Source organism: Antedon mediterranea, chromosome 2 (assembly GCF_964355755.1).
Source record: "Antedon mediterranea chromosome 2, ecAntMedi1.1, whole genome shotgun sequence".
NCBI lineage: Eukaryota > Metazoa > Echinodermata > Crinoidea > Comatulida > Antedonidae > Antedon > Antedon mediterranea.
The window spans coordinates 14,791,371-14,817,385 of NC_092671.1; the positions used below are offsets into that span (position 1 = coordinate 14,791,371).

A 26,015-nucleotide genomic window follows, 5' to 3' on the forward strand; every position below is an offset into this window, starting at 1 on the left:
GAATAAAACTTGAAGAAAACTATTTGTTTGTGTTTTTAAGGAGGTACCGACAGATGCCATCTGATTGGATAACATGAACCAAGCTACATCCAATTAGTCGGCTCTACACAAGGTCCTCAAGAAGCCTATATTTCCACATAATACTGTTCATATTGTATGCTTTTAAAATATCATTTTCATGAATGTTATCAAGTTGGTAAGTGAATCTGGGATGTCTGAGTCGTCATACAAAAACTCCCACAGCATTTGACATCAACACCGTACACATTGTCTTTAGTCAAATAATCAAAGCGTAAGACAAGATTTAGTTCTGTTTTAGTTTGTTATGTTTAAATAAGTTTTTTTTTATGACATTCTACAATTACTTGTACAGACTAATATGTAAATTGTGCATAGTGTGTCACGGTTCTTCAGTATATTATCAATATAGTACCATCTGTTAGTCAGTCCAAACTGATTCCACAGTAGTACATCCCATTGCTCTCCCTTCATTTTCCTTCAGGGCTGTTCGTTTCATTTCATAGGCAGATCCAGGTGTCTAAGACCCCATTTACACTTCAGCTTTTAGCGAGCTCGAGGCCGGCTCCGAGCCAAAAGTGCACAAGTGTAAACACTCTGGGAACAACCGAGCCGGCCTCGAGCCGGCTCAATTTTGAGCCTAGTCTAGAGTAGGCTTCGGGCCGGCAATTGCGGGCTTCGGGCCGGCACTTCGTATAGTGTAAACACTCGCGGTCATAAAATGAACGTTCTGGGTCAACTTATTGCTGATGAATCGGAAATTCTTCATTGAAATTAAATTGGTGAAGATAGTATACGCCTTTTTCACGAAACGAAGACATCTTCGATCTATGACAAACAATGCCGTGCAACGAAGCGTAACCAACAGAAATAACATAGCGTTTTCATGGGATTTCAGGACACCATGCGGCGTCTATGCTTATAAACTGTGGTGTTTTTTCGATGGACTTAAGAAGTGAAAAAAAAAATTTAATTTTTTTTAATCACACAGTTATATAGGCTAATCTTTAAAGAACATTTTACAGTACAAATTTTGTCCATACGACTGTCCGTTGAGGAGTTACGAATTTTTAAGTAACTTGTCCTCCGAAAATAGGCTGAAAACGCTATGTTATTTCTGTTAGTTACGCTTCGTTGAACGGCATTGTTTGTGTTTTCATCGATCGAAGATGTCTTCCGTTTCGTAAAAAAGGCGTATTATCTACTACTATTCTTTAGAAAACGAGACGCAAACATTAGTAGTAAAGCAATAATACAATTGTTTTGATCCATATTAAATACCGTTATTTGATTCTTTTTTGATAAAGTTGATAGGCCTAGGCCTAGTGTAGATCGACAACTTTTTAACTTTTTAAGACACACATGAGCGGATATGACGTGAATGTAGCGAAATCGTATCATCGAGCACTCTTCCGCGAGAGCAAGTGTAAACACAATAGTAGGGGCCCGAGGCCGGCTTTTTGGGTAAGTGTAAACACATTGCAGGCTAAAAAGAAAGCCGGCGTCGGGCCGACTTCGGGCCGGCTAAGAAATCGTCGATGAAGTGTAAATGGGGTCTAAGAGAAACCAGTTGCGTTCTTCCCAGTCTGGGTCCCCACTAAATTTTTTCAGTGCAAAAAGATAAGAAATTATTTTAAGTTTAACGCTTCATATCACAATTTTTAGGCTTAGATCCTTGATCTGCCATTGTATTTATTTTATATAAAGGTAGTTTATTTGTGATGTATATCAGTTTTTCTGTTATCATTACCTCCTTCAATGTCATTATGTGAAGGTTGCGTTCTCATTTACTTACTGATTGTTTATCTAAACAAAAAAATGTAATATTTCCCACAAATTCTTGTAAAATATATATACTCATTTATGATCATGATTTGAGTTAGTGATTTCACTAAATTGAATATGTAGAGAATTATATTTATTTTACTATATTATGTTTGTTTTGTGTTTTTATTAGATTTTTTTTTTGGTTATGATCCAGGGAAATTCAAGGCTGACAATTAAGAAAGGAGGGGGTATTGTGATGATGGTGGCTTGCAAGAATGTTTAGAACATAGCAAATGAAGGTGGGCTTATCTCCAGATTATAGGTGTGAATGGTTGATTATAGTTGATTATCCTGGCATAATGAGAGGCACTTCACTTTGATGTTGACATGCCTCCAGGATCCCATAGCTGCAAGGCTAGATCAGACAAATTTCAATCAGGCTTAGCAACATAACTGTCTGCATACCAAAGTCAAAATATTATGCATATAGGTGCTGAGAGAGTTCATAGCATGTACCAACCTAAATTTCTTGGCAAGGCCAAGTTTCTTCCAATTAGAATGGCTAGTTGTTTTAAGCTAGATTTTCTATGTCAGCTATAAAGACAAACTCTTGAAGTGATTGAACTTCGTAATTGATACTTTCAGCCAATCCACTTACAGCATTCCATATCTTCAATCTATCACAGATTTCCTAAAAAAGCAATTGACTATTAATCTCAATTCAGTGCCTACAACGATTTGCATAGATACTTTTTAGCATAATTACTATATTAAAATGTTATGCCTCTGTGAATGTGTGGAAAAATCTCCAAAAAAAGGTTTATGTAGCTTAAATATGGTGTGGTTTGTGTCATAATTAATAATAAATTACTAAATATATGTGGTAATATTCCACAGTTTCATGGGGAAACTATTAAGAGAAGTTGTCAACATGGTAAGTGAATTTATTCGAGGAATTGTTTTTGCATATGATCTTAAAATAACTTTCCCTCTGGTAGGTTCATGTCTCATAAATATTCATGAATTAAATCCGCATGAATATTGTCAATTACAGGTGGTACAAACTTTAAATGTTACAACTCATGTCAGAGTTCAAAATCTAATAGTCATTAGGTACATATCTGGCCCTAGGGTATTGCTTATATATTTTTTTTGTCTACAGGGTATGAAATGAAACCTATGGGTTTTGTCTACAGGGTCTTATTAATAGAAAATTTACATGGCTTAATATGTCTCACAGTATCTATAGTATAATATTAAGAAGTTTACCTCGCCGTAAGCCTCTATGACTCGGGGGCGGTATAGTATGCGGTAAAAGAAATAGTTTTATAGGATTGATTTTGTTTAGCTTCCGATTGCTTCAGGTTTCTTTATTAGCATAATGTGCATAAAAAGATTTTGTAGGATATTGAAGTTAAATAAAATCCTCTTAAATTGTGAATAAAACTGGCAACAATAGAATAGAAATTTATGTTGTTTTATACTTTTATAGAATTACGTCACCCGTAAGGATATAAATCCCAAGTGTTTTGTATAACCAGTGGAATGTGTTTGCAATGATTACCAAAGAGGTAATCTAAACATAATTTATATAAATTGGGAGAGGTTATTATAAGTCATTCCTCTTATTTTTTTATAAATTACTAATAAGCAGATATTTTTTAACAAATAAGTCAAATTTCTAGTGTCATTTACACTATATAAATAATAAGTTAAGTTAGCTGCAACACAATCGGGGTCTCAATTTGACCCCAAAAACTGAACTCTGCAGTCTGCTGCACTGGGATGATTGCGGTCATCTCGCAGTCAAACTCGCGCGATAGGACCTAGGCCTAAGTCATTTTTATTTCTCTAGATAGTGAGTATTTTATTTAACTAAAAAATGTTGACCGATGCCATTACGAGGTTCGTAAAAAATATGTGAAGGAAAGAAGATGAGGGGACTTGTCGGGAGTCGGAAGAAAGACTCGCGTATAGGCCTACATGTTTTTAAGAATATTGTAAAGCGTGTGAAAAATAGATGAGTTCAACTTGACAATATCAGAGGGTGCGACGTACCTATACTTTAACCAAGGACCACAATAACGTTTCAGGTAATAATTCCCCCTTCTATGATGAAATGGATGCTATTTCTTGGGGATCGCGCTATGCGAAAAAAAGTAAACATGACCTCGATCAAATCGCGCTTCCGCCTAACGAACTGCATTGTGGTGTATATAATGACGTCATTCATAACGAACGCACATGGACGGAACCGGTTTTATTGGAGTAAAAATTGAGCTGCAACGCGATCTTTATTTATAAACAACAGCCGAAACCGGTTTCCAAAAAACCGTTCTTTTTTTATTTTTCAATAGAAACAGGCCCTTACTACAGTATAAGTACAAAATGTTATTGTTACATTTGTAATTGATTAAAGTACAAATATTTGTATTATACTGTTAAGATGCAAATTCATTATGAGATATAAACTAAAGTAAGCAAAGTGGCACACAGCCAACATTACATCAGAACTATGGTAGGAGATACATACACATACATAGCATTATATTGTTTTGATATTAACTTCAAAATTGTTCCAAACTTGGGCCAACCAACATTATACAATCCAATGGATATTAACCACTTGACCTGTTGTATGTTAGAATCTAAATTAAACTTTACTGATCTCTTCTTTGATGTAAATATTTACTGTCATCATGTGGTCACCAACTATTATCAGTTTAGTAAGTACAGTACTGTAGTTTCAGTAGTACTGTAATTCAAAACGAATTTTCAGAATTGGGAAATTCTAAAATCGCCACTTGAACAAAAAAGAGATACTTTCATGTATTTATGAAAAAAAACACCCAAAAAATTGTACAATGTTTATAGAAGGAAGGAAGTTGTATATAGGCCTATCATAAAAAAATGGGGTTTTTTTATCTGTAATAAAATACATAAATATTTGATCTGGGTCATGGGCAAAAGTCACAGAGGTTCTACCTTAGGAAGAAGATATACGAGTATTAGCTTTGAGAAAGTGGAAATATAGACGATTGATGGATTGACTTATTCAATTGACTGCGACTTATGATAATTTGTTAGCAAAGAAGGATAACATGGTAAGCCATGGAAACGGATTTAAGTACCCTGACCCAGTTGCCATTTTGTGATGAAGCACAGATGAGAAGAAAGCAGGAGAAAAAAGCCGCAGCATTCTCAACTTATTAGCTTTAAACACTCTGTTGAATTGGCCTTATTTTCTCCTAAATCATCAAATTAAATTGCAAATATTACTGTTTTACCCCAAGGATAGGCCTTTGAAGTGTTAAAAACCACCATTTTATGTCTTCAGAAGCTACTTGTTGTGGTTTTTATGGGTTAGTTTATAACTTTTTGTTTGACAACACTGAGAATGTTTTGATTGCCAAGAATTTGAATTAAGTTGATTTTTCTGAGAATTAAAATAAATTAATATCAATTTTAAATAAATTCTTTCAATATCAATTAAGAAATTAATTTGAATTAATTAAAAATACTAGTGTTTTAAGCATAGCCAGGATTTAATGTTTTGCTTTCCACTAAAGTGGCAAAATCATCATTAAGCTAAGCTAGTGGGGCATATTTACAATCATTTCATTTTATCTAGTTCACAGGGCACATCAGGAAAAAGTATAGTTTGTTTGAACCCTCAACCTTATGGTTACAGACTTGGTATATAGTTATAAAACTACAGTTAACTTTTTTATTGCTTTGTTAAATGATGAAACAGGAACTTCTATATATTTTACAATGTTAATACCATACTGTTTAAATAATAGCATACATAAGCTATTTCTGCCAGTTATCACCTCATGCAGTATGTATGGTATATTTCCAAGTGTGATAGTATCATAAAGATAATAAAGATTTATTGTATTTCATAAAACCTTCCTTCCTTAATTGCAGCAGTTAAGATAATTTAGATGAAATATGAATTCTTGAATGAAATTTAAGATACAGTCATCAGGATAAGGTTGATCAAATCAGTGTCCGGTTCTAATTCGTTTGTGATGTTAGGATTATTAAAAGGAAAGTATGGATTAATTATCAAGAACTGTTTAGTGCTTAAGACAATGTAGGCAAATTTCAATGTTATAAGTTTATTACTGTATTATCCAATTTTTTCATTTATTGGGTCATTGATTTTCTTAAATTGTTTTCTTAGTGTTTAGCTCTATGTTTCGTATGATTTCACCTTTTTGTCCCTTTCCTCTATGTACATTTTTATCCCCTTCATCTACCAGTTTGAGACTACTTTTAAACACTTCTTGTGTGAATCTTCCCAGCTATTTTGATTTGTTTTATTCCTTGACATCCATTTTTCTCCAAGTATTCTATATTTATATCCCATTTCTCTTATCTTTTGCTCTGCCCAGATCAGCCCACCCTATATTTAAAAAATTGTAATCCCAGAAGATAGGACATTAAATTGAACTTATTTCAAAATCCTCGATCTGCCACTGTTGCCTGTGCTACCTGTTTTATACACTACTCCCTGTAAAATATCCTTTATCCACTTTCTCTGTGTACTGTATCCTATCCTATATTTACATCCCCTTCCCTGTGAAACCTGCTTGCCTATCTTTATACACCCTGTGTAAAGAAAAGTACAGGCCCAGCCATCTTACAATGCTGTTTTTTTATGTGACAATTTCCTTATGTGGCATTTTGTTTATATTGTACATTAATAATTAATTTCATTTTTTTAATCCCTTTCCCCAATGTTACATTTTATCCACCTCATCTTTTCCCTGTGGACACTTGTGATATACTTACTTGCTTCTCAACATACATACTTTCTTATGTTAAACAAGCCAATGTTGATCATAAGTGTACTTGAATTAAAAAAGGTGTAAGCTTACAATAGGCTAGTGCTATTTACAATTGATTTAGTGAAAGTAGACATAAGTTTAATAGAACTGATGGCATTCTTAGGTGTCATCCTTGGTGTCCAACTTGCCCTTAGGCTGAATGATATATTTCCTGTTCAGTGTTGTGTTTACTGATTTGCCTTTGAAGGGTCTACCTGTAGTGTTACCTTTTTAATTCTTCTTCAATCATTGGAATGTGGTTGCTAAGAGCTAACAGACATTTTATGCTGGAATGTTTACAGTAATGTGTATTAAGAAAAGGATGTGTATGTTGTGAAATTGGTTATTCTGGTTTCGTTTTGATTTAGGATTTTGCTTTCCAACTTTCATCTATAGATAATCACCTTTTCGAAATATTTTCTTATCTTATATAACATCATCATGGTAACATCTTAGAATATAAATGTAGTACAGTATCTGGAGACAGAAATTACTATATTTATGTGGTATTAACAATGTTTTCATTAGATATAGTTTTCATTAAAACAGAGTCTACTGTTTAACATTTAATGACAACTTAACTGACAAATATATTTTCTGTACCCAATGACCTTTTGACATGTAACCTGGTTTCATATTGGATTGTCATTGATTGAGGACAATATGTACATTTTGTGTATACAAATTGATTGTCATTTATGTAGTGTTTGTATTCACTGCACCTGTCAATATAATTACCATATAAATCGGAGACCCTATTTAGCACAAAAACTTGTTTAAAATTACAACCAACAATGGTGTTGGTAGGCTTTTGGCACTGTGCTCACCCTCAAGACACATTTTTAAGGTCCCAAGGAACAATCTTTTTTATTAAGACAGTCCCATAGGCTGGTAGTAACTTGGGATACCCCTCTTTGTCTTGAAACATGTAGGCCTACATGGTAGGTATATTTGAATTGCAAAAAGTGCGACTTTTCTCCATGTAGATTCAAGATTCAAGAAATTTTATTTGTCCATAAAAATGGAAATTCACTTTGCTTGGTAGATTAAAACAACAATAAAAAACAAACAAAAAATGTTGCAACAATTTAAAACGTGCAGTATTATAAAAGATTAAAATACAAGATAAAAAGTTAAAAATAAAAAAAAACTGTTAAAAATGTAAAACTATTTAATAATTTGCATTATCGTCTTACATTAGAATTAAAAATATGAATTCTATTTACAACGAAGGATTTTCTAGTTCTACAAAGATTTGCTCTTGGAGGTCGTAACCTAATACCTGATCTATTTATGTCATAACAGTAATGTAACGGATGAGTGGGGTCTTTCATAATATTGTTTACTTTTTTTTAAATACTCTTTTCATAGATAAATGAACAAGGCGTTAGATCAGTTTTAATAATACGTTGTGCAATTTTACATGGTCTCTCAATATTTTTCTTTCATTATCAGTATAGTTACCATAAAAACATCCAATGCTAAAAATACTTTGAATAATACTTTGATAGAATTAAAATAGTGTTATCAACTCTAATTTGCTTGAGTTTTCTGAGAAAGTAAAGCCTTTGAGATGCCTTCTTGGAAATCATGATTGAGTTTGACTCCCATGTAATGAGATTATTGTTGTCAAATTTATACACTATTAATTAAAAAAGAGTAATAACAGGGTATGGTAAACTCTCAAATGGTGTTCTGACATAGGAGGACCGGATGGTCCTGTGTCCTGCCTCTGGAAAACCATATCATTTAGAGGGATCCTGATGTGTATGTACTACTACTATACTGATTCCCCCACCCCACCATGCCGTAATAAGAAGAGCTTCTGTACCTTACAATACATAAAGAAAGATAGTTGTTTATGTAAGAGAATTACATTGCGTTAAATGTTATTACGCACTCTTTTTGCCCGATTTCTGTTTTCTTGACTTACTTTTCAACTCGAAATTACGTTATACGAGCACGTCAAAAGTGACAGGCTACGCACGTGTAAATTAAAAAAAATATAAATGTTTTTAAACATTTCAACATTTTTAAACATGTTCAGCAATTTCGGTCAGTTGGTAGGTTGGTCGGTCGGTAAACACTAATGAGCACGCGACTGCAGCCATCTATATGGCCTTGTTGTTAAATGTTAAATCTAAAACTAAATAGATTTTTATTAAAAGAATAAAGCCAAGAGATATTTTCAATCTACCGTACAAGTAGAAATTCCACAATTCCCAAAGATATATGCAATAAACAGTACATAAGACCACCATAGTGTGGGAAAACTCAATTAGAGAAGTTTAGAAGTGACTAGATTCTCTGGTAATTGAGTTCCGAATATGTTTCTAAATTCACCAGGAGACAACTTGAGGCCATCCTAGGGGAAATAGCTCAACTCTTGCTGTTCTAACTGTTACTGTTGCCTGTGTACATATAGTGTTACAACCAGTAGTTATTTACATGTATCGGATACATAGAACATCACCATATCCATGCTTACAAATATGCACCGACCTTAGAGTGTTAACTGATACATGAACAGTTGGTATGCCTTGAGTGTATTAGGAAAAATCAAGTCTGAAAATTAATTATATATACAGTATGTTGTTATGGTGGTTAATTATCATTAATTAAGTTAATAAGTAATTATAAACAAAAAATATGTTCATGTTTATAGATATTGCATTTTTTTTTATTCAGGTTCAAATTAGTGGGCAATTCTCAGACTTCTCAGAGAACTTGGAAGACTGCTTGGGAAAATACATTGAATGTAGACTATAACATCAAATAAGATACTTTATTTTATTTATCGCATACAGACTCATACATCATGTCAACTATGATTTACATGTTCCCTATTAAATGTAAGAATCCCAGGGAGTGTATTTTGTTGTTTGTGTGTGGGTTGATTTGTCTCTTTTAATGTATTTGGCAACTGTGATTGTATTCAAGTATCATCCATTATTTCCATTCATTTATTTCACATCCTAAATTGTGCACACTTAAGTCTAGATTGTTTCCCTACAGACATACTTTTGCCGGTATCACCGGTAAAATCCCGGATCATTCATGCATTTTCCACCGTTGTTCATTTTAAAATGTACAGTGTTGAGCTACATATTATCAGTATATTCTATAACTGTGTTCCTTGGAGATTTTCTGTTAAATATAATGACATTTGCATTGATTTTTTTTTTTTTTTTTACTGGTCTATTGATTGAGAACATTTCGTAACATCTCTCATCTAAATGACACTACTCATTGGGTTTTTTTGTCTCAAATCTAAGTTAGTGTTAGTTAGTTAAGTGGAGGTATGAACAGAAGGCTTGTGATCGGGTTTGAGTCTCACCAGAGAATTATGGTACTTGCAGAGTTGTTTGAACGTATGTGAAAATATGAAAACATCTTACCTTCTCACATTTACATCCTGTCCCAACAAAGAGAAAACATATTTTTTCAGATTGTTACTAAGCCATTGGCAAGCCCTATACTAGCTCTGTTGTATAAATATATATAGTATATGCTAATTTGTAACTTTTTATAAAATTGTGTTCTTGTCACAGAACATTGATACTACTGTACTTAAATATAACTTTAGTGCGAGATTCTGTATTGTAGGTTTGCTTCAATTACATCTATTCAACAGTGATTTGCTGATAATACTAACTCGTACCAATATATGGAGGCCTAGATACGATAGGTAGTAAAATGTGGAATTATCCATTCATCCATTTTCACTAATATTAACTAAGCTTATTCAAATGTGTATTACATTGTGATTAGTTGTGATATAATTGGTGATAACTGTGATTGCGAGTATCAAGAATATCTCATAATCATGGCTGTCTGACCCTTTCACATTTTTCAACCAATCTGTACGTTGCGTTGATATTTGTGGCAATTCGATTCCTTGCTAATATTATATAGTTTAATAATATTGTAGTACTTTCACAATACTGCGTGTTGTGATCGAGTGTAATTCACGTCTAAATGCAAGCACTCTCGCACGCTGTATTCAATAGAATATCTAGAATAGAAACTGTGTCCATCAACTATTTATGTGAATTTTTATAGAGTAACAATTATTAAGCTATATATTTCAGTACTTACAGTAACAATATAATTCTTTACACACCACAAAACTTGTGTCTCACAATTGTACAATTTTATGTCTAATTACTGTATTAAATAGTTGACTCAGAGTACTGTTGACTGTACAACTCTATTCTTCTTGTGTATGCTATTGTGATCACTAGTACAAAGTGCCAAAAATGATATGGTTTCAAATAATTGACATAGCGCCCTCTGTTGGACAGGTGTGCCAGGTGGATTGTGGTCTTAGCTTTGAAACACCTGTTGGAGTGCAGTGACCTTTACTTAGTTTCACATTACAGAGCAATAGGGCAGATGGGATGATGAATGTTATGCTAGGGTATTTGGTAAATAAAAGAATGTAATTAATTATTGATAATAACTAAAATAAAATATACCTAATTTATTTGTTAACTTATTGTAGATAATGTTACACATCTGACATCCATATAACAATAATATTTTTGTTACAGTTTTTTATTGATTTAAATTTTGACTGGCAACTTCTCTTTCTCAGAGCTCCTTTTTCCCATTGAGTAAAGAATTTTATTATTCTTTACTCGAAGCTTTTCCCCATTCGGCAATAGATAAATAAATTGCCAATTATATATAAATCTAAATCAAACCATAAATGATGATGATGCGGATCTACCTCTAAACAACAAATAAACAGAATATTAAATTCTGTAATTATAATTTTTTCTAAAACAACTTTATAATAAACTTTTTCTTTTAATGTAAACTTCAGCCACATTTTAATCATTATCTTACTGTTAATTAGCCAGATATTACTTTGCCTTTATGGTTCAACAACCTAATTGTTATCTGTGTAATTTTAAGAGAGTCAACTTCCTCAGTACTGTATAACAGTCTCCTTAAGCATATGCAGGCCTTGAAGTCAATCTAGAGACTAGCTAATTTTTTAATGTTAAGATTACAAGATACAATTTGAAAGATACTGATACTAATTTCTTTCATAGAGACATAATAGGAAAAAACCAGTAAATTCACTTCCACATTAAATGACAATGGACATTTCCCAGATTCTCCATTACTTCGCTGCTAATTAACATACGTTTGAGTGTACCACTAAATGTATTATGGTTTTATTCCTGGCTAAGTTGAGATGGGAAATGGTTTGATCTTGTGGTGGTCTGGAACTTTTGGTTATGGTAGATCTTACGATTACATGGTGTCCCTTATGTACCATAAATTTAGTTCAGTACAGAAGTCAGTGACACAAAGTCAGTTGTACATTTGGTAGAGATTGATATTTTCCTGGCAGCAATTACTTATTGCCATTTTTTTAAAAAGTTTACGGACACTGCAAAATTTCTATAGGGTTGTTTGTTTTGCAAAAATATACTGTAATAACTAAATCTTTGACTTCCAACATTAATAATATTAGGCCTATAATATGTGGAGAAATGTGATTGGTTCAGAAATCTAAGGCTTCAAAGGAACAAAATGTCTATAGCTTTATGTTTCCTTCTTCAATATTGTTTCAATAATATTTGAGAGCAATAAGTAGTTTTCATACACAAACTGTTACTTAGGATAAGGGTATACAGGTACAAAACAGAAACATTGTGTGTAGATCCTTAGTCTATTACATGGTTGGGTGACACAGTGATCCACTTTTCCTCAGTAATACAAAATAATAAATTGTAATATTTAATTTAATCAAATACTATGATACTAAATGATTAATATAAAATCTAAAGTATGATTTATTTATCTAAAGAAACTTTGATGCAGCTATTTAAACGTTTTTGTTGTTGTATTAAAGTACAACAAAATATGTAATACCTAGTACCTCTCTGTAATAAAAGTCTTGAGTACTACCATATGAAAGCAATGTGAGAAAATAGTTCTTGGTATTTTTAGGAACGTCTCGCTAAGCTTTAGCCTAGGGCCAAGCATTTAATTTTCACAGCATTTACCAAGGTGGGGTTCATATCTTGATGCAAGATCCAACCATTTATAATACAATTTTCATTCTACAAATCTAATGATTGTAAACTATTTGCTATTAAAAGTTAAACCCATGTCATTGTTGTGGAAATAAGCTATTATTTTGTCATATAGCAGAGCCTTCATTAAGGGGGCACCTTCAGTCCCCTGAATGGAAGTTGGTAATAGTATTAAAACATATTTCCCATGTTTATTTCACAGGAAAGTGTCCCCTTAATATGGTTGTCCCAAATGAGGGCTTCCCTAATGATGAGACCTACTGTATTTATGCCTACCATATTGAGGGGAACGTCTTTTTTGACAACCCAAAAATAATTTGAATTTTAAGGTGCTTTGAAAGAGAACTACAGTATTCTGAAGCCTTTTCTTTGGTCACTTCCATTTTTAGTATTTTGTAGAGTATAGTACATTGTCATCAGATATTAACGATACTAATATTAAGATTTTGTTCACAAAGACGATCAGTAGATAAAAGCATTGTATGTATAGTATTCGCATTCAAGCACAATCTATTTTAGACTTATTTAAAACTTTACAAGAAAATGAAACTACTGTCAGAAATATGTCCCCTCTATTCAGTATCTATTGATTTAGCACAAAAGTAATATTGATTATTAGCTGGGTCCTGGAAGTACTGGTATGCTGACCCCAGTCCTCTTGGTTACAAACACAAATAGAGTGAGTAGGCAGGAAGTTTTCAATTTGTAAATAAATGAGCTTTTTATAAGGAGCCTCGTTACCCATTTGGAATCTACCATTTTAATGCAGGGTAATGACTTATTAGTCGCATATAACAACCCCACCCACCATCCTTTCTTATACAGTACCAGTTTTCAACTAATAATATTTGTTCTTTTTATATTACTATATAGTTACTGTACTCTACTTTTATAATATACAATTGTTAGGTTTTTCTTTTCACAAAGTCTTAAAATATCATCATCCTGAAAAAAGGAGCAATATGATTTGGTAATATCAATGCTTTAAACCATTTTGCTTTGTTAACTGTACGCCCATTATTCTATTTTAATATTTCCATGTTAAAATATTAAATCCCAATTGTATAGTTGTGAACCCCATGTACTCAATCTATAAAACTTTATACAAAAATGTATGTTGGAATGATTTCCACCTTCTCTACCAACAAAGGCAGTCTGAAGTGAAGGTTAATTATATAAGGATATTGATTGTGAAAATATACCACCCTGGCATCATTTATGAAAAAAAGGAAGCATTTGAATTTGTTATTAAAAATATTCCTTTGTTAATTTTCATTGTTAACTAATACGCAATTTACATGTACAACAGAATGTAACAAATTGTTACTTTATCTCCGATAATCTTACCGAATCTCTAACATGCTAGTTTGTTGAGATGCTGAAGCCTTGTTCCGAGATTTTACATCCATGTAACACAGAAATTATTTCACTTGTTCATGCCAATTGAACATAAATAAAATCATTATTTTTTGTTATTCTGGTTAATCGCCCCTTTTTGGTAATGTAAACCCCTTCATTCTACCCCAGAAACGGTGACTATTAATATTAATAGTCCTTATGCAAGAATCTAATCTGTTTATGTTAACCATCATGTTTATAGATGCAATAGAACATGTGATAGGTATCCTGTTTATATACTTGATGGTACAATATCATATGTATGTCTACAAATTCAGACACCATGAGAGTCATGTCTTCACCCATAAAGTTCAATATTTCAACTGCTCACCTTTAACCCTAGTCTATGGAAATGCCGAACAATGTTTGGAATGCAAATTGGTTTTCTATATATCTTCCATATGCTTTGGTATAACATAAAGTTTTACATACGACCTAAAACTCACTTTTTTACCCCGCTTTTTCCCTCTTCATTGTTGACAAGTTCAAAGTTTTCATCAACAAATTTAACAAGGGCTGTTATTATTTAAGGATGATACATGGCTATGTGTTTCACAGGTGTTTAGTAAGGTACAGGTGTTTTACACAGGTGGTTGAACAGATTGAGAAAAAATTCCTCCCAGTACCCAATGATATAAGAGAAGGTTCAAGACAACAACTTATGATGTAATCTCTGCACTTCAACTATGCAAGTTACACAAATCTTCTGTGGCTACCGCCAGACTACCGGTTCCCTGCATTTACAGTATTCACCTGTATTCAACTCAAAAGGGAGACTGAAGTTGTAGACAAATTGTCCTTTGTCAGAGTAATTTATTATGTCTCAACAATATAATAGTTTGCCATATTTTTATTTATAATTTAAGAGGAGCTTCTTGGTTCATCCAAAGTCTTACGAAATCTTTCAAGTACGTGCTCATGTGACGTGCTTTAGTACCTGGTCTTAGGTAACTTGATTACATAAATTTTTATGGTCATTACGTTTTACACTGCAAGTGAAATTGTAGAATGAATTCAATATTTAATGACATTTGGATGATACTACCATCACATCTGCTTTTTGACTTCCTCGTCAGGTGATGAATTGGCCTTAAAAATGCACTGTCACTGTTTTAAATGCAAAAGAAAATAATGGTTTACAAAAATGATATTAATTTTGGTCTAATCTTTTGGCAATTGAGGAATTGCCAATATACAGTACTTACTGTAGGCACCAACCATTTAATTATCATCATCAGTTCATGCCTCTCGTACCATTTTCCTCTTTCATCATGGGCAGGATGGTTTTGTATTTTGTTTATTTGTTTGTTTATAATTTTCAATTTCCTTTTAACTGTCATGATCCATGTGATTTTTGTCTTGCTCTGGTCTTCTTATTCATACTATTCTGTTATAATTATACTTATGCAAAACCATACTGTACATAATAAATTAGTTTTCACTTTGTGTACAATTTACAGTATTGGTGGTGGATATAGACTGGGCTGGAACTCATTTGTCATTCAGCTACCTCCAAGGTGTAATGTAGTGTGATCTGATTATTTAGTGGAGTTTTTCACTAGTCGCCAACATAAACAATCTAAAACTTTGATTTCCTGTCTCAGACTTGTTAACATTATGAATGTCAACGTTGGATTTGGTTTCTCCTTTGATAGCAGCCTCAGGACAAGTTCACAGCATACTTTAAACTGTTAGTTAAATGAATACTTGTTAATTACTGGCTGAACAATTTAAATTATGCAAATTGTCCTGCTTCCCACAGGAAAATCGTACTTTTTTTGGTTAGGATATCAACATTTGGCCCTTGTGGGTAATGATCAGTGAAAATGGGGGTCCAGTTACTGTTTGTGCCAAACTGAGTTTGATAAAATAAGGATCAGAACAACCTCAATGTTCTGCTTTGCAATCAGCTGATTTAGAACAGTTCATTAGTTTGTTAATTAATATACTTGCTTCCCTATGCCATTGCCAGGGTGATGAAGTCAGGTACTTCGTACCAGTATTCCACAACCTATTGTAAAAGATAATAATAATAAGATTATGTTACTGCTTAAGATATCAGCCATTAGGAATTAAAAGTACTGTAAATGTCTTAAATATATAACCACAATTGTACTATATAAATATCTTTTTTTTCTATACATCTTAACAATGAAAGAGATGTATTTTGTTGAAACCATAAATCTTATTTATAATTACTACAGAATTATGAGTTGTGGTTTTCCTAGTTTTGTTCATGGAAAAAGGAATTTAAAAAAAAAAGAAGCACCAGTTTATGTTTTTTGTCTTTGTTTATCTAAAGCACAAGTAAGGGCTCGACAATAGATACTTCAAGTGTGATGATAGTCATTTGACTTAATCATAAGGATGGATAGATATCCATATCCTATGGAATTTGACCTAAAAATACATAATGCTTGAATAATCATAGGGCAGACTGTTATGGGGTTTGATCATAAGTGGGAGGAATTATGTGAAATCAGGTACATCCACTGTATGATACCATTTTTTCAGTATTGCACAGTATAAAAGCTTTAAAAACATGTTATTTGTGGTTTTTCAGTTGCTCTTAGTCTTAGTCTTAGTTCTGATCTAGAAAACCGTCAAATGCATTTTCATCCCACGTTTTTGCACACTGCCTTTTTACCTATTACCTCAATGTCCTTTTTGGATATTGCAAATGCAATATAAAAGTATGGAGGAGCATCTTCATCAGGAAACTCTAATATTGTTCAACATCTGTATTGCAACCAACAGCATTTTGCAATTCATGGCTTCTTTCACAAGCAACTCACAGTTTGCTCTGGATAAGAAAACAATCTATAAAGGTAGTTTAGTTACGCAACATCACAAAATGTTCAAATATGTTTAATCCTCCCATTTATGTAAAGATAGAGCAGCTAAAATATAATTCTAAATATACGTCCCTATTGGCTCAATATATTTACATTCAATATTTCTTTGTTTGAATAATAATTGACCTTTTACATTTCATGGTCTTTCCTAATTCTTTAAAGATCTTTATTAAATAAGTGTTTCTTTTTCACCTACCTTTGTTAGAATGTTGGTTGTTAATGTAAAAAAAAACATGATTTTCTAAATCAATAAAATGTTTTGCGATGTGTTCCAAAATGGAATAAAAATGATGTAATGTATCTGAAGTTGAATGGTCGGGGGGAAAGGTTAAATGCCATGTAAACTTCAGCGATTAATAAAAATTGCTTAACGAGTTCAAAAGATGTTCATATTTTCTGATAGCATAGAATCTGCACGAATTCGCGACGAGAACATGTCATGTGAGGGAACGTGCAGGTCATCAAAGATTGACCTTTAGTAAAGTGAATGCCTCTTTGATTGGTTCTTTATCCCCGATTTATCGCAGGATTATATAAGTTGAGATCATCGCATGCCAGAACATTATTTGGCCATTAAACTTAAATAGTGCATATGTTGAGCTCATCTTTGGAATGTTAGGATTTTGTATTTTGTTAGCTTTTGATTCAGATGGGAAGGAATAGATCATCTAATTATTTGAACTTTGACATGAATGGAACTGTTTAGTTGATTTAACTATATTGTTTTAATAATGACTTGGAAGTCTTTGGCCATTATTTTAAAATGGAAAAGTGGTTTTAAATTTTAATATATTAGGCCTATTTTAAATTTTGGTTGTTTTGCTTGTCAAATGCCATGGTACCTGAAATACATGTTAATTTGTTGTTTTGACATGCGATTCTGTCATCTTAAATTTTGGTTCCGCTACTGGTCCCCAAACATCTAAATTCTTAATAATAATAATATTTTCTCTGTGATCACAGCTATCAACTTATGATTTTAAGCACATTCTTCATCTCATCAACAATACTAACATTGAACATTCCAAAATATCACCAAATCTGTAAGTGTAAGATGTTTTTTGACATTCCTAGAAATCAACTCTTGATTAGTAACTTTCGATTTTCATTCCCACATGACTAACATAATCCCCTTGTAAATTCAACATTTACTTCCTAGTTCTCTAATGTAGGCCTATAAAAATGAGTGATAAAAATGTGTTCTGTATCTCTCCCTTCTCATCTCCACACTGCCTCAATTATTGCTTCAGTTTTTTTTATATATGTACTTTTTTTCCTTTTATACAATAGTTGTTCTCACTTTCCGACGTTGAGACGTTGGAATGTTGTAAAGTAGGCCAAACATAATGTAGTATGTCTTCATTCCAATGGGAACCCTCCTACTTCAACTTAATACTCTTAATTATGAACATTCTTTTCATGTATAGAAATCATATTCTTTTGTCAAGAGTCACAGTCTGATTGTGATACCCCAGCTGTGATCAAAATCACATATCAGTGCTATCAAAAAATGAAAGAATGCATAAATAGAATAATCTGGATACAAATAAAGGGATGGCCCTGTTTAACAGGATGTTATACCCTGGATGATTTGGCGGTTGTCTGTCCACATACAACATAGCAACAAAGACTAAATTAGATTTGGCCTTAAGAGAAGAAAAGAGGATTTGTGTATAGATCCGACACGTGGAGAAGGCGGGGCTAGCTAGCATTAAACTTGAAAACCACTGAAGCAGAACATTTTGGTGTATGATTGATCTATTAGGATATCCATTTGGGATTTAGATGAACACTCAAGGATAACTATATTGGCTTTGTACCCCTTTATAACTATATAGCATAACACTTTTGAAAACAAATATGACAATATAGATTAATAAGTTAAATTGAAATAAACACATGTTACTATTGTTAGTATAGTAAGGACACATGCGATTTCTTAAGTAAGAATGAACTTGCCAGTCAGTCACCTTTTTGTTAAATTTCTAAAATTAATTTAATTGCATGTTCGACCTCACCAGCTGTTGTGGTCCTTGATTACATCATGTATCTACCTATTACCAATAAATTATGTTGGTGGAAGTCCACTTGCATTCAGCCCCACCCCCTCCTTTTTTTCTCCCTTTTTAAGAATATTAAGAAATATGAAAAAGGGCTTCAAGAAAATAATTAATGGAGGAAGATTCTTAACACCTCCTTCTCCCTCCTAATATTCTGCATCAACCTCTTCAGCCCTTTTTTATTGAATTAATACAAAAATTACATCAAAAAGGAGGAGAGTAGAATATTGTTAGGGCTGCCATGTAAAATCCATCAATGAGAATTTCTTTAATTGTTTCACTAACCTAGTTGGTATGAAATGATCTGTTTTAAAATACTTCTCTAAACTATTTTCCTTGCCATTAGAAACAGGCCATTGTTTGTTATCCTATTTCTAATTACTTGGAGTTTGTTTACATTCTTGTGGTCAGCCTTCACAAATGAAACCAATTAGGTTAATTATGGTCAAATTAAATGACCCAGGTATAATGACTTACCCAAAGGACTAAAACATCACATTAATTTTCAATTAAAATTACTTTTTAAGTGTCCTACTAAGATGTTTAAGCCCACCTTCAAAGTTTGAAGCGATTTTCATTCATAATTCATATAGGTGCCATTTCTACATGTTTGTCTTTTTTATCATTATATCATCAGTATGTATCTTTATGTATCATTTCACTATCTATTTTAACATATAAATGTTGTAATGACCAGATTACAAATATTAATGAACAACAAGACTTTTCAATTATCATAAGATTATTACCGGTAATAAATTATTTTTATTGATCAGATGATCAAAAGAAGCATTTAATATTATTTTTTATTTTCTTTTGGAATATAATCAGCAGATGTTACAAAAATCATCATATTTTTTCATGTGAAATAATTTTTTTTTTGGCAATTAGTGATTTACTTTACCAATGAGTAACTTCAATTTCAGTCTATTGTCAAGGCTTTTTTACACCACTACTAACACGAGCCATGGGAAAATATATTTTTCATGTAAAAAAATTGAATGAAAATCATTTGATAAGTAAACATTACTAATTGCAAGATTTGTGTGTATTGTGAAAGAACGTTCGTTGAAACATGTTAAATAGATGGTCAAGTTTACTTCACTATGCTTCAGTTAATATTTTGAACTGTAGTCAGTTACTGTGCGTAAATAAAAGATGATTGCAAAAAAAAGTTTTATCCATGATTTAACAATTAATTTCTGCACAATTAATTGATAAAAATTATTTCTTTTTTTGTTGATTTAAAATATTATTGTGGCATGGTGATTTCCCATCTTACTTAAGACATGTTATATGCGTAAGTTATATTCACTGATGCGAGTATCATTAGTGATTTTTGTCCTTTGTGAGGCAAGTGCCTTGGCAGGCAGCCCACGAACGGTACAACTGGTTCTTCATTAGTAGTGCGCCAGTAATGGGTTTTATCAATTAAACCTTTTGAGCATTTGTTTTGAGTAGTTACACTATTTTACACCTGTGATTATGCTTATACAGCAGGCTGTACTTAAGTCAACATCCAGAGATAATTGTTGCTAATAAATGGTTATTGAACTATTCAAAGGTTTTGTTAGGAAGTTTTGTGCCGCATAAGAGAGCTTGCGTGTGGCTGCGGATTAAGGGAACCCAGCCAACTTGGACCCCCTCTGTAAGAGTTTGCCTGAAGCCTCAGGAAACATACATAACATTGCACATTTGACTGGTAATTGTATTGTTGTTGTGCATTAAATGCTTATTTTAAAATTAATCCTTTTGAGCAATAGCATCAATCCCCCATGATGCCAAATAAACAAAACTAAAATATGGTTTCTGATATTATTATTACAATTACATTAAGCTATTGCTTTTTGGTTATCCGCAACGAAGTTGCAGGATAACCTCTTGTGATTGTACGAAATCATTCTGTATGATTTTTGTGTAACGCTTTTCTCTAAAACTCGCAAACATAACATTTCGGTAACTATCTTAACATATTGACATTTACGTAACGTCGTCAAGCGAAGCTTTTCATGACGTTTACAATTGCGCAACGTGACTTACGCGCGATTTAACGATTTTGTCGTATTTAACATAGCTCGACAACCAAATAACATTTCAACTTGAAACTTTGCAAAAGTTTAATTTATATCATGCGCTAACTTTCTGTTGAAAAAAAATTCCGTGTTTTACACAAAGTTAGGCGCGCACGCGCATTTAAAATTTCAAAATGCGCAAAATTAATTTCTAATCAACTTTCTACGCGTTTCATGTCGTTTTAAGCATGTCAAAAATTCCCACGCGTGCGCACATTTTTACGTGTGCGGTGCGCACGTAGTATTGAAAACGTATTTTTTTCGCGTGATTTATGTTTTTCCAGCCTTTTCTAGTAATTTTACAAAATGTTAAACAATTTCGACTTAAAGATACGTCATACGAGCACGTCGAATTGGACAATTTGCGCGCGTTTCTTATGAAAAGGTTAAAAAATTCGTTTAAAATATGCCTTTTTTTAAACAGTCGTAATTTCTAAACTAGACGGTCAACTTTTTATGGATGGCATATTCTGGAAGTAGATGAGTTGTAGATATCGGATCAGGTATTAATATGGCTAACCAGACATTGTGACGTCATCGTATGGCCACGCGAATATAAAATTTAGGATTTTTGTATCTTTCGTCATAGCTCATCACATTGAATAGAGCGCATCTCCACTTATCCGTTTTTCATTTTCACCCCGATTTTGATATTGTCTGGGTCAATCAACTATCTTTCGCATGAGTAAAAAATATTTTAATTTTTTTGACGTCATCATGCCTAAAAATTTAAATCACGTGTGGCATCAATTTCATCTTTACAGTAAATTTTAATCTGTTATAGCTCGTAAGAATAAAATGTGATAATCACGATTAAAACTTTTTCTGGAAGCTATTGGATTGTAGATACGAAATTATGTAAAAATGTTGCCAATCGGATGTTGTGACGTCATCATATGGCCAGTTAAATAAAAAAGGTCGTATTTTCATCTTTTGCGTCATAATTCATTACATTTAAAAGAGCGCGCATCAATATTTCACGTATTCAAATTTCTTCTACACGCTAATACGTTGTTGCTGAGATAATTTCCTTTCGGAATTGCTACCTTCGCGTTTCATTTTAAAACCGTCAACATGTTAAAAATTGCAATAAATAGCGGGTCCCGTAATTTCACCTATTCTACACTGTATGTGATATGGATACAGATTATACTGTGTATACTATATATGAATTTAAATAATAAAATTCAGCAATAACAACATATCATATTCTTCAGTTCAGGTCATAATGCCAACGTGAACACTTCCTTTTGTCCTCAACCTATCCCCTTAATGTTAATGTTGCACCACTTGCGCGGCGGATAACCAAACTCGTCAAAGTGACGAGTTACATGTCTAGTTAGAAATTGTATGGGTTCAACTTTAACAATGTAGGGGGACATCCCAATCCCCCTTAATATGTTCCTTCCGGATCTCTTGTTTGTATCAGGAATTTACTTTTGTTACTTTCGTTGGAAAAAGAGGAATTGTGTTATATACCTAAAATATATGCTTACCTCATCTAAATATGTAGTATGCGTAATTCTTCTATGTTTTTCAGTAGCAGAAGCCTATAAATAAGCCCAGCCATTTAAAATAGCAAAAACTTTAAGACTCTTGAGCAGTAATCCTAATGGACACTATAGAAAAAATAGTCAGTTTATCTGAATTTTAATCAGTTATTTGTAATACAATTATTTATTCAGACTTTTGGTAAACTTTATTCTTTGCTCACCTTCACTTATGAACTTAATTGTGTTCATTTCTTTTCTTTGAATTGGACTTTTTTTTATTAATTCCATATGAAAATTTATCTGATGCATCCGTTCATTGTATCTAAGTTCTTGACATTACAAATAGCCAGAAGACTAGCATATCAAATTACGCATATCACCAGAGAAATATCTTACGATTACGAACATCTTAAGATGAAGGGGTTCTTTTTGTACCTTTGATTATTTAAAGGCTGCCTACCAGCTGTATGATATTCTAGCTTAGGACGTGTGGCAATCTATTGTCTACAAAAATATTTATCTTTTGATTTCATCTTTTGACAATAGGGGTCGCGTGCCTTAAGTTGATGTGTACTTAAGACTTAAAAAACTGGACTTCCATTCTTTCAGTAATCACACACCTGCAGTATAGATGTATAGATAATGAACTTCACAGGAGAATTTATGCGAGTTCCTATGCTCTGTTGATTTTGCCAAGAGCGTAGTAAAGTCTTTTCAATTCAAAGAGTATTGGAATCTGAGACTATTGAGACAGGAGGGAGAGAAGGCAGGTGTGTAGCTACTACAATTTTACTTACGGAATGCTTCCATATTTGTTGTATTTGTGCAAACAAACCTCAGGATGGAGAAGCAAGTTTATGTAACAGCTTCTGTAGGCCTGGTTCACATTCACAATTGATCATGATGAAGCCACTCATTTTATGTAAACCTAAAATGATCAAATAACATATCACCTTAACATAATCTATTGGAACATTATTGAGAAACATGATTAACTAGAATGTGATAAATGGATTCATAAAAACAATAAACCAACCAGCATTTTATTTAAAGTTCCTTTTGATGATAGATCATGATATCTAAGTTAGTCAGTTACCAGGCCTGAATTTTCAGTTTTCAGCATGCCCAAAAAATTATCTTAAGCTCTGTCTACACTATCAAACGTTATGTGACAAAAAAATGTGATGTGCCCATATATGGACATGATGATGTCATATCACTACCATATTTAAGCATATCACTACCATATTTGGGCACATCAAACTTTTTTGTTTGATAGTGTAGACAGAGCTTAAATTCTGCACTATACTAATTTCTATCCAACATGAAGACACCAAAAGTTTAATTTTACTAGGGTAGGGCATAATTATCAGTCAAAAAAAACTTATAATTGTAACTAATGCATTTAAAAAAATTGTTTTAACGATTTTAATCAAACTTTATGCACATGTTCAGGTGAACAATTCCCCAATTATGGAGTTGCAAGGTGTGAGGTGTAACTGAACTTTTTCCTTTCAATTTGTAAATGTCCATTGTTACCTATTGTTTGCAAAAAAGTTTTCTTATGGTTTTATGTATGCAATAAAATGCTATTAAATGAATTGAATACATTTTTTACACCTTATTTGTTTTTCGTATTCATTCATTAAAAAGAGGTATAAAATAAATCTGTGAAGTACTGAACAATAAAGTAATTTGAAACGTACTTTAAATAGTTAAATAATAGAAGTTGACTGGTGGCATACTTATATTGTTTGTTGTATTTTTTTGTACTGCCAATCAGGAGGAATTCCTACACACATATCTTACAGCTGTATCCCAGATTTTTTAAATAAGGCGGAGCTTAACACTTTCTTATGCAAATTAATAACCCCTTTCACTGTTAAAAATTACTTTTGTTTGTTTAAGTTATTTGTTGTTGGTGATAATTATGGGAGGAGCCGTGATCACGTCTCCCCTACTACTGTATTCCATTCCGATATTAAAATTTATTTTGTTTCGAATTTTTTTTTTCCTGAATGAAACGGTCAATAAAACTGAATTATGCTAATTAATGTTAGCTGATTCATTATTCATCAACTTTTTAAAAATGAGTACTGTATTGTCTTTGTTCGGGGTACAAGGTTAATATTTTTATGTTTCTTAACATTACATAAACACTGTATATATTTACCCCATACATTGTCAAACCAGAGGAAGATCTTCAACAGAAGTGGGGCAACAAGTTACATAAGTTGTTGGTTTTGTCATTTAGTTGTAAAACTTTAAATTAAATTATGTCTTATATATTAAAATAATTTGTCAAGGTTATGTAATAATTGCTATGATGATTTGTAGTGACAAGTTAATTTGATTTTTGTTGTCAGCATATTTATTCATATTCTATTAATTGTCTATAAGTAGGTCAATCACTTAAGTTATCATAATTCTTTATAATGCATAATTACATATTGTTTAAAGCAACTGATTTTTTTGTATTAGATAGGAAATGCATTATGTTAGTGTGTAGGGGGAAGGGAGAAATTTTAGTTTCCTTTTGTATATTTCCACTGCTCATCAGATCAATTAGATTTAAAACTGAAGATTTAGTGATCGTCGTGTTTAATATAAGTTTTATTAAATCAATAATTAGTGGTTTATAAGTAGACGGAGCTGGTGTGAGCTGTTAATTTTATGATAGCAATAGTATTTTGTAGACTGAGATTGTATGAAGGAAACTTTTATGAAGGTTTGATGTATAGTACTAACGTCTCAAATTATCCTAAACCTAAATAAATCCCAAGAGAAATAGATGATCTTTTGTTAAAGGTGTCCCGTCAAAATGCTATTTTTATATCGTTTGTTTGTACTTCCTGGCTACCACAGAACATTGGCGACTGACAAAATTGAGTGTTATCCCAGACTTTTACTCATTTGTCAGACAAAAAATATAGAGACCCTGGTACAGGAAAAAAAAGATTACCCGGATTACAAAAAGCCAATCAGTAAAAATATATAAGTTGATTGATATTGATAGGTTAATACTGTATCTTCTTTGTTGTGAGCTTTCTTCAAGGTGTAAATTAGGTTCAACAAAAATTGGAAAGGAAACGCAATTAGATAAGAACAATTTATGAAACAATTAATTACACACGTTATCTAACTGGATTACACATGATTAAACTCAATTTTCTCTCAATCTTCTTGAATAATTTTGCCTTTAATCATATCATCACCACCAACATTTTACTGTATATACAGTACTGAAAATCGATAGTACTGTATGTCCCTATCTGGCCCCTCATTTATAACCTGGTGTGTGCACAACACTGCCCTCTTAAAAGTTTGTGGGTATAAATAGGATACTTTAAAGGAGGGTAGATATTGCAAATGTACATCGCATCAGCGAGTTGTCTCTTCAGGATATTGTACGGAAGGCCCAGCTAAATTCTCTGCACTCTATCACAACACATGAACCACCAGGA

The 26,015-nt window shown here is 32.5% G+C and overlaps 1 protein-coding gene and 1 long non-coding RNA gene across 11 annotated transcripts in view; one reads left to right on the forward strand and one right to left on the reverse strand.

Annotated features, from left to right (window-relative positions):
* The window catches only part of LOC140040525 (two pore channel protein 2-like), an 84,708-nt gene that overhangs the window by 45,980 nt on the left and 12,713 nt on the right, over window positions 1–26,015 (forward strand). Inside the window, exons 28-29 of one of the 10 annotated variants that reach the window (XR_011842731.1) lie at window positions 41–196; window positions 2,000–2,084. The exons of 7 other annotated variants lie outside the window; for them this stretch is intronic. The gene's annotated coding sequence lies outside the window, so the exon portion shown is untranslated. Of the gene's footprint in view, window positions 1–40; window positions 2,085–15,531; window positions 15,545–26,015 lie in introns of those variants that run through there. 2 more of the 10 variants (XR_011842730.1, XM_072086528.1) reach the window with 2 other exon arrangements.
* Window positions 1,570–11,119, reverse strand: LOC140040526 (uncharacterized). Its single transcript, XR_011842737.1, has 3 exons — window positions 10,719–11,119; window positions 2,306–2,476; window positions 1,570–1,615 (listed from the first exon to the last, which is right to left on the reverse strand). It is a non-coding gene; the product is annotated as an uncharacterized lncRNA (long non-coding RNA).